This window comes from Aotus nancymaae, unplaced genomic scaffold (genome assembly GCF_030222135.1).
Source record: "Aotus nancymaae isolate 86718 unplaced genomic scaffold, 86718_ANA_hifiasm-v0.15.2.pri h1tg000018l, whole genome shotgun sequence".
NCBI classification, from domain to species: domain Eukaryota; kingdom Metazoa; phylum Chordata; class Mammalia; order Primates; family Aotidae; genus Aotus; species Aotus nancymaae.
Window position 1 is genome coordinate 9211353 of NW_026988430.1, and position 10425 is coordinate 9221777.

Below are 10425 nucleotides of genomic sequence, written 5' to 3' on the forward strand. Positions count from 1 at the left end.
AGGCCAAGGCATGAGAATCACTTGAACCGGGGAGGCAGAGGTTGCAGTGAGCTGAGATCGAGCCACTGCATTCCAACCTGGGTGACAGAGCGAGACTCTGTCTCAAAATAAAACAAAATAAACAACATCCCAATTAAGACAAAGCTCTCTCTTTTACAATTAATATCATATATCAGGTTGGAAGACAGCTGTGGTGGTCCAAAAAAGACAGCATCATATTAATCAATGTTGAAGAATCACAGAGCTCTGTCGGCCACTGAGTCTCTCTCTCTGCACACAGCCCTCATTAATAAGCCGCACTCACCATCAGCTGCATTTTGTGAGCATTAAAGATGTGTGCGCTTTGGGTTTAATAAAGTATTGAGTCCAGGTCTCTAGGCTGAAAAACATCTCCAAAGACAAGTTCAGCCAAAGTTGTCATGGGGGTAAAGATAAATGGAAAAAGTCACATTTATTGTCAAATAGGGCCTGGCTGGACAGGACCCTAGCCCCTTGCTAGTTGCACTCACAAGCTGTTACCCCAGCAGACACAGTACTTTCCACTCCCAGCATTCCCTTTCTCCAGGGCCACAGGCATCCAAATCACTCCAGTGTCTTCGGACCACGGAACACCCGTGGCACTCATCAGACAGACCACTGAAAGAGTTTAGGCCCTGACTTGTTCAGCCACATTTACACATGTTTAAACTGAACCACATCTGAAAACCAAAGCTGAATAGGTCACAGAAGCCTTAAAAGGGGGACAGACGGAGACAGAAGACAAGGCAACTGTTTCCACCTGTAATCTTTTTGGATTTTCCATTTTAAGAGAGGATTTTTTTCCTATTTGAGGGCTTTGAGGCACAACACATGAAATGAATGAAAACCTGGCATCAAACAAAATCATCATGAAAATCTAAACGCCCAATGTTCACAAACTCCCCGAATCTGCATTTTTACCCCCACGTAGCAGCCAGATTCCACTTCGCTCTTCCTGCGTCTCCCCATGACGGCCTTCAGACTGGCCTTTTTTGTCAGGTGGCTGCAGCCTGGTGGAGGCTGCCCTCTGTCTGGAGCTCCGAATGAGGCCACACTGACTCCCAGTGAGGATTTCTGATGGAAACTGAAGGCATGCCACCAGTTTCAACGGGATCTTTCCTCCTGAAGAGTGGCATAATTACTGGTGTTGGGACTTAAAAGAATGGGAAACAGGAGTTCCTTTCTTTCCTTTGGGCTAAATTCCCTGTTAGCAGGGAGCAGGGGAGCTGAAGAAGATGATCCAGAAACTTCGCTCCCAGGAATCTGGAGTCCTCTGTCAGTTGGGCACTCATAATTGGGATTGGTGCTTGAAGTAGGACTTCACAGATGGTTAAAAAACAAAGAGGGAAAAATCTGCAAATGTAATGTATATTGCATGCTGTGGCAGAGTCCGGCTGTGGCCCTCAGGTCCTCTTCCAAGGGAGAACTTGCTGTCCAGCCGTAGAAGGGCAGTTAGTGGACAGCCTGCAGCTGGCCTTTGCCCACCTCAGTTTTCCCACAGGAGTGGCCCTGGCCCGTGACTGAGCAACGTGGTGGCACGGGGCAAGCCATTTCCACGGGACTTGGGATTCCTCTAACAGAGCTCCCCACGGGCAGGCAGAGAATAGAGGCATTTAGAGGTAGTTTGTACATCTGCACCTTGGCCTGACGGGTCTCCCTGCCAACCCGGCCAACTCCCATTTCCTTTCACAAGTGTCACTCCCCAAATCACTGTCTCAGCAGATACTTGTCCCTCAAGCCTTCGGTGGGGTGGTAGTGATAACCCACTCCATGTGGCAGCGTGCCTTTTCCCTTCAGGGTTCAGTTTTCAAGTTCTAGTTGGAATTTGTCAGATCAGGAGTGCGTAAATCTGAAAGACAGAAGACATCTTCCGTGGGCTTTGGGGAGCCGGAACATTTTCAGCCCCTTAGAAAACAGGAGGCAAGGCTGCGCAGTGGCTTGCACCTGTAATCCCAGCACTTTGGGAGGCTGAGGCGGGTGGATCACTTGAGTCCAGGAGTTCAAGACCAGCCTGGGCAACAAAGTAAAACCCTCTCTCTATTAAAAATACAAAAATTAGCTGGGTGTGGTAGCACCCACCTGTAGTCTCAGCTATTTGGGAACTGAGGCAGGATGATCCCTTGAGCCCAGGAGGCAGAGGTTGCAGTGAGCCAAGAGCCTGCAACAGAGCAAGAACCTGCTTCAAAAGAAAAAAAAAAAGTAAAGACTTTGTCTTGACTAACAAATACACCTGCAATCCCAGCACTTTGGGAGGCCAAGGCGGGAGGATTAGCCAGGCATGGTGGCCGTGGTCCCAGCTCCTTCCAGCTGAGGCAGGAAGATCCCTTGGAGCCTAGGATTTCAAGGCTTCAGTGAGCCATGATTGTGCTACTGCACTCCAGCCTCAGCAACATAGTGACACCCTGTCTCAAAAACAAACAAAAACACCCACGAGTTACCCAGGTGTGAGATGATACTAAACTAAGCAGAGACCGGGAAGCCAAGCCATGTGTGTTTTTCTCAGTGATGGGGCAGCCCCACTCATAATGTGCCCGTGGCATAACCCCTGCCTCCCCACCTCGCCCACCACGGTCATCTGAGTCCTCATTACCACACCCCTTTACTCCAGAAGCCTTGTACTTTCATGCATAGGGGCCAGCCCTCATCAGCATCAGCTTCCTGGCCTCATGCCCTGGAAATCTAGGCTGCATTTGTACAACGGGACAGTCAAGGTGCTCTGGGGCTTCATGATTGTCAACACAATTTTTATGAAAACAGTCTTGAAGGTATACCTTTGCATTCATCCTTAACTGTTTCTTTAGTACATATTCTCTAGAAATAGAAATACTTGGACAAAGGCATCTAAAAAACATTCGTCACATTACAACCCAAAAAGCAAATTCCAGTTTATACATGCTTTTCCCATCTTGCATGAGAATATTTGTTTTCACTCATCCTTGCCAATGTTGGTAATTATCCTAGTTTGTATTTGTTAATTTTCTATATTCTACAGAAGTTGTTTTTTTTTTAAATAAGGTTCAGTGTTTGCATATACAAGCTCTAAAATAAGGAAGTGGTTCTTTACAATTTCTGGGCAACAGCAGAGCTGGGAGGAGGGCGAGGCGCTCAGCGACTCTCTCAGGTGCAGAATTCAAAGAGCTGTCAAAACACTCAGCAATGAAGACATTTAAAATATTCAATATTTCCAAAAGTAGAAATTAGTGTAAAAATCTCTGATGAACAAAGTGTCAAATTTTACGTAAGATGGGATTCCACCCTGCACAACTGCATGGCTGCCTTACTCCTAGTCCTTGCCCTGGTAAGTAGGGTCCTAGTCTTTATTATTTATGTATTTGTTTGTTTGTTTCATAGAGACAGGGTTTCGCATGTTGGCCAGGCTGGTCCGAACTCCTGACCTCAAGTGACCTGCCCGCCTCGGCCTCCCAAAGTGCTGGGATTATAGATGTGAGCCACCCTGCCCAGCTGGGGTCCTAGTCTTTAAAGGGACCCGTTAATCTCTTCATTTGATCACAGCGCCATACTGTGGTTTAATGTCATGCCCATGCCACAAAACACCAGATAGTTCTTGGTTTCATATCCCAGGAGAATAGGGACCAGGACGTCAAAGGTGTATCCACACATCTGAACAGGGGTCTAAACACAGTGGAGGCTGGGTGCAGTGGCTCATGCCCGTAATCCTAGCACTTTGGGAGGCTGAGGCAGGAGAATCACTTGAGGTCAAGAGTTCATGACCAGCCTGGGCAACATAGTGAGACTCTGTCTCTACAAAAAAGTTAAATATTAACTTTTAATTAATTACAGGGGTAGTGGTGTGCACCTGTAACCCTAGCTACTCAGGAGGCTACTTGAGCCTACGTGTTCAAACTGCTGTGAGCTGTGATCACACTACTGTATTCCAGCCTGAGCAACAAACATCCTTATTCAAAAATAAATTTAAAAAAACTTTTTAAATGTTTTTATTTTTAGACAGGGTCTCATTCCATAAGTGCTGGGATTACAAGCGTGAACCACCTGGCCTGGCCAAAAAATTTTCTTTAAATAAAAACAGATTGACACTGGTCTTTCCTTGGTGTGGGGTGTGCCTTCCAGCGGACTGTGGACTCAGGTTCTGAAGTCCTCATAGAGACTTCGGTGTGCGGCAGATGCTGGAGAAAGGAAGGATGTCTCAGAGTGATCAGCCGAAAGGGAACCCAGCAGACCACTCCCCAGCTGCCCACACGAGGGTCCAATCCACCCTGGGCCATCAGAAGCAATAGGAGGTGACTTACGTCTCTGGCCACCTGGAGGTGGAATCAGTCATTGCTGCTGACTCTTCCCTCCCAGAGGTAAGACAGGAGCCTTTGGCTTCCTGCTTTTCTGACAGCCTCGGGGCTGGCACCTCAGGACTCACAGTCGATCCTAAATTCCTGCTTTTCTCACTACATTCACAAAAATTGTCAAAGATGCCTTTGTTGTTTGAAATGTTAGAGGTAGCCTGGGAGCCCTTAGAAACTTCACCAAACATGGCTACTCTTTTCTTTCTGCAAAGCCAGGGGCCCTTTCCAGATCTTTTGTTTTTCCATTCTTTCTTTTCTTTCTTTCTCTTTATTTCTCCTTCCTTCCTTCTTTTTCCTACCCTCCTTCCCTTTCCTCCCCTCCCCCTCCCCCCTCCCCACCCGTTCCCTTCTTCCCTTCCCTTCCCCTTCCCTTTCTTTTTCCCTTTCCCTTTTTCCCTTTCCTTCCCTTCCCTTCCCTTCTTTCCCTTCTTTCTTTTGCGGCAGAGTTTCACTCTTCTTGCCCATGCTGGCGTGCCATGGTGCAATCTCTGCTCACCGTGACCTCAGCCTCCGGGGTTCAAGCAACTCCCTGCCTCAGCCTCCAGAGTAGCTGGGATTAAAGGAATGAGCCACTGCTCAGGCCAGATCTTTCCTTTTCTAAAAGGCATCAAGCCCTGTGGGTGTCGTATTTATTGAATTAAGATTGATGCTTCAAGTTCTTGAACAGACCAGGAGAGTTTATCTTTCTTATTTAATAGGGTTTTTTGTTTCTGTTTTTGTTTTGAGACGGTCTTGCTCTGTCCCAGACTGCAATGCAGTGGTGCTATCATGGCTCACGGCAGCCTCAACCTCCTGGGTTCAGGTGATCCTCCCTCTTGGGCCTTCCAAAGTGCTGGAACTATAGGCTACATGCGTGAGCCACCACACTTGGCCTATTTACTAGCTTTTTTACTGAAGAATTTATTCACTCACTTATTGACCCAGCGCAGTAGCTCACATCTGTAATCCCAGCACTTTGGGAGGCCCAGGCGGAAGGTTCACTTGAGCCTAGGAGTTCGAGACCAGCCTGGCCAACATGGTAAAATCCTGTCTCCACTGAAAATACAAAAATTAGCTGTGGATGGTGTCACATGTCTGTAATCCCAGCTACATGGGAGGCTGAGGCAGGAGGATCACTTGAGCCTGGGAGGCGGAGGTTGCAGTGAGGCCAGATCACACCATTGCACTCCAGCCTGGGTGAACAGAAAGAAACTAAGTAAAAAAAAAAAAAAAAAAAAAAGCCGGGCGCGGTGGCTCACGCCTGTAATCCCAGCACTTTGGGAGGCCGAGGCGGGTGGATCACGAGGTCAGGAGATCGAGACCATCCTGGTCAACATGGTGAAACCCCGTCTCTACTAAAGATACGGAAAATTAGCTGGGCATGGTGGCGCGTGCCTGTAATCCCAGCTACTCAGGAGGCTGAGGTAGGAGAATTGCCTGAACCCAGGAGGCGGAGGTTGCGGTGAGCCGAGATCGCGCCATTGCACTTCAGCCTGGGTAACAAGAGTGAAACTCCGTCTCAAAAAAAAAAAAAAAAGACTCCTGGCTCTTGTGGGAGTCTTAAGTCCCTGATTTGAACAGTACTTTCTTCTTCCTATTAAATAAGAAAAATAAAACAGTAAGTGAGTGAATACTTTTTTTTTTTTTTTTGAGACGGAGTTTCACTCTTGTTACCCAGGCTGAAGTGCAATGGCGCGATCTCGGCTCACCGCAACCTCCGCCTCCTGGGTTCAGGCAATTCTCCTGCCTCAGCCTCCTGAGTAGCTGGGGTTACAGGCACGCGCCACCGTGCCCAGCTAATTTTCCGTATCTTTAGTAGAGTCGGGGTTTCACCATGTTGACCAGGATGGTCTCGATCTCTTGACCTCGTGATCCACCCGCCTCAGCCTCCCAAAGTGCTGGGATTACAGGCGTGAGCCACAGCGCACGGCAGCCAGGAGTCTTAAATGGACAATGAGCCGTTTAAAACCTTGCCTGAGGCCAGTCGCGGTGGTCTAGCCTGTAATCCCAGCACTTTGGAAGGCCGAGGAGGACGGATCACCCGAGGTCGGGAGTTTGAGACCAGCCTGGACAACATGGTGAAACTCCGTCTCTATTAAACACAAAAATACAAAAATACAAAAAATTAGCCGGGCGTGGTGGCGGCCGACCGTAATCCCAGCTACTCGGGAGGCTGAGGCAGGAGAATCGCTTGAACCCGGGAGGCGGAGGTCGCGGTGAGCGGAGATCGCGCCGCACTCCAGCCTGGGCGACAGAGCAAGACCCCGTCTCAAAAAGAAAAAGAACTGTGGCATTTTTCAAGTCTGTTCGGCAGACCTGCTTCCTGGCCGTGGGCCCCGCGCTTCTCCCCCGAGAGGAGAGGAGGAAGGAGCAGCCCCGCGCCCCGTCCGCTCTAGGCTGCCACGCCGGGGTCCTGCCGTTCCCGACAGCAACGTCACCGCCTCACAGGAGGCCGGGACCCGCCCCGCCGCCCCCAGCCCCGCCCGGAGTCTCCCCACCCCCGCCTCGGGGTTCCCTCCTCCACCCGCGTCGCCCGCCCTGACGTCCCTCCTTCCCTCTCAGAGTCCGCTTTCCCCGGGGGTCCCCCTGTCCCCTGGGCTTCCCCTGGACCTCTCCTCACCCCTAACTACCCGCCTCGGAGTCACCCCACCCTCGCGTCCGCGCCGGCGTCCCCTTCTTCCCCGCGTCCCCTCGCTCCCTCCTAGAATCCCCTGGCCCCGGATCCCCCCACCCCGGCCTCCTCCTGGACGTCTCCTCACTCCCACCCCCGGCGTCAGTCCCCGCACCCCGGCGTCCCCTCGCTGGTTCACTCCCAGACGCGGAGGAGGCGGAGCCCGAGGTTCGGCCGCCGAGTGGCGGCTCCGCTGCGGCGCCGCAGTTCAGGCCGGGATGCCCCAGCGCATACGCGTTCCCACACCCGGGAAACGACCCTCTCCAGCGCTCTAAGTTGATGCTGGAATTCAGGAAAGAGGGCATCTTCCCTCCGTAGCTTCCCATCCCGGGGACCATGCTGGAGAAGCGAGGTCTTTAGCGACGCGGAGTCGCTAGCTCGCTGTGACCTCGTGGCGCAATGGTAGCGCGTCTGACTCCAGATCAGAAGGTTGCGTGTTCAAGTCACGTCGGGGTCAAGGTTGGCTCTTTTTTCTTTCTTAATTGTAGAGGACTGGATGGAGCGGAATAAAACTCATAAATGAGAAATTAAGCACCGTGCAATATCTGTTGTCCTTCCAACGCAACCGAAAGCCGCTCCTTTTTCCTTTCCCTGGGAGGAAAAACGCTGTTCCGTTCCGAGGGAAAGAGTTTCCGCTGGGAGGCGCAGAGTCAACTCTCGAAGTGAACCCCGAGAGAGCCGGAAGGGACTCAGCTGCGTCGCGGGGAAGGCGCCCCGCCCGCTACCCCTACGCCCACTTCTGCCCGCCCTCGACTCACCTGGGCCCTCCCCTGGAAGGGGGCCCTCACGTGCCGGAAGTGGGCTCCACACCCTAAGGACTGGTATCTTTTGCATCTCCGCCTTCTCCCTGCATGCCTTGAACTGTTTTTTTGTCTGCTGCACTTTCAGGGACTCCTAGTCTTAGTAATGGTCTCTCTGGTGGTCCTTTCTCTGACACCTGAATTGCTACCTCAGCAGATCTGAATTCTGCCACAGCCATAGGACCTGGATATTCGCTTCAGTGTTGTCTAACCGTAGTTACCATGTATTATATCTGTTTGGAGGGTTCATCGGATCTAATATTGTGAAACACGATTCACTCCACTTGGGTAGACCAAAACCCTCAGGCCAAGAATTTATAGTTTCTCAGGTTAGGAAACCCCACAGATGCCGGTAGAAGTTGAGGTAAATTCTCTCTTAGAGAAATACGCCCTCACAACAGGACTTCTAGTTTTCCCACATGTAAAGTCCCAGTTAAAATTTACTAATACCTTTTAAAGGAAATAAAATCTGTGGCTCTGATTCTGTTGTCTATTGTTTTTGCAAAAACAGCAGAAGCAGATCCACAGACTCCAGTATGGAGATTATCAGACAATGAATACCCAATGGATATGTTTAATCCTTTTTAAAAAATAAAAGAGGGGACCAAAAAGTTAACCAGAGAACAATAAACTATATATACCCAAGTAACTGGGATTACAGGCGCCCGCCACCATGCCTGGCTAATTTTTTGTATTTTTAGTAGAGACAGGCTGTTGCCTAGGCTGGTCTTGAACTCCCAAACTCAGGTGATCCACCTGCCTTGGCTTCCCAAAGTGCTGGGAGTACAGGCGTGAGCCATCACGCCCAGCCCATATATTTTAAATGACTTAAAAAAAAAATTCTAACAATGAAAGATTTAATACTTGAAATTAGAAACACAATGGATATATTTAACAGCAGATTAGACTGAGTTGAAAAAAGAGTGAAATGGAATATTGTGGTTATTCAAAATGTGCGGTGGGGCGTGACTAAATATACAAATTGGCAACTGCCAGTCCGTATTATAAAAATAGAGGGCCAGGCATGGTAGCTCATGCTATAATTGCAGCGCTTTGGGAGGCCCAGGAGGGAGGATCTCTAGAGCCCAAGAGTTCAAGACCAGCCTGGACAACATGGGGAGACTCCATCACTGTAAAAAATTCAAAAATCAACTGGACATGGTGATGCATGCCTGTGGTCTCAGCTATTCAGGAGGCTGTGGCAGGAGGATCACTTGAGCCCAGGAGCTCAGGAGGCTGCAGTGAGCCATGATCACACCACTGCACTCCAGCCTGGGCAATAGAGTGAGACCCTCAAAAACAAAACAAAAAATAGACCGGGCATGGTGGCTCACACCTGTAATCCCAGCACTTTGGGAGGCCAAGGCGGGCAGATCACCTGAGGTCAGGCGTTCAAGACCAGTCTGGGCGACATGGTGAATCCCTGTCTCTACTAAAAATACAAAAATTAGCTAGGTGTGGTTGTGGGTGCCTGTAATCCCAGCTACTGGGGAGCCTGAGGCAGGAGAATCGCTTGAACCCCAGAGGTGGAGGTTGCAGTGAGCCAAGATCGCCCCACTGCACTCCAGCCTGGGTGACAAGAGGGAAACTTCGTCTTAAAAACAGAAACATCCAAGAAAACAAACCAAAAAGCAGAAGTTATGGTGTGTGAGTTGAAGACTAGGTCATAAAAAGTACTGTGGCTTCCTGCTTGCTCTCTCTCTGAACTGCTTGCTCTGGGGAGAGCCCAATGCCACGCTGTGACACCTATGAAGTCCTATAGGAAAGTTCAGCTGATGAGGAGCTGAAGCCTGTGGTCATGAGCCACGTGAGCCAAGCCTGCAGTCAAGCTCTCGGATGACTTCAGCCCCAGGCAGCATTTGGACTACATTCTCATGTGAGACCATAAACCAGAATGAATCAGCTAAGCTACACCCAAACTTCTGACCCTCGGAAACTGTGTGAAGTAGTAATGTTTGGTGATGTAAAATGCCATGTTGGGAGTTGAGCATGATAGCATGCACCTGTCATCCCAGCTACTCAGGAGGCTGAGGTGGGAATCACTTGAGGCCAGGCGTACAAGGTTATAGGCAAAAAAGTGCTATGTTGGGGGGCAGAGTAATTGTTATGTAGCAACAGATAATGCTGTGGAGGCCAAAGCAGCTCCATCTTGGAGGCTAATCCTCCATGTCCACTTTTGATTAACCCCAGTTCTGGGAAGGCCTCTTAGATTTCTGTTTTATCTGTTTTTCTTTGTGTAAGAGCATGTACTCACAGTAAACCCTGCCCTAGATCAAAACAATCTTGATGTTTTCATAATTACCATAAATCCTGGATTTGCCAGTCTCTTTATTTCAGTTTCTCAGAAAGAAACATTTAATAGGGACTTATGAACAGAAGCCATGGCTGTGTCTTGTGACTACTAAAAAAATAAAATTAGCACTTTGGGAGGCCGAGGCGGGTAGATCACGAGGTCAAGAGATCGAGACCATCCTGGTCAACATGGTGAAACCCCATCTCTACTAAAAATACAAAAAATTAGCTGGGCATGGTGGTGCGTGCCTGTAATCCCAGCTACTCAGGAGGCTGAGGCAGGAGAATTGCCTGAACCCAGGAGGCGGAGGTTGTGGTGAGCTGAGATTGCGCCATTGCACTTCAGCCT

General features: G+C 49.6%; 1 non-coding gene across 1 annotated transcript; it reads left to right on the forward strand.

The window, feature by feature from the left end:
• The first annotated feature begins 7369 nt into the window (after positions 1 to 7369).
• On the forward strand, positions 7370 to 7441 carry TRNAW-CCA (transfer RNA tryptophan (anticodon CCA)). Its single transcript has one exon. It is a non-coding gene; the product is annotated as a tRNA-Trp (tRNA).
• The last annotated feature ends 2984 nt before the right edge of the window (positions 7442 to 10425 follow it).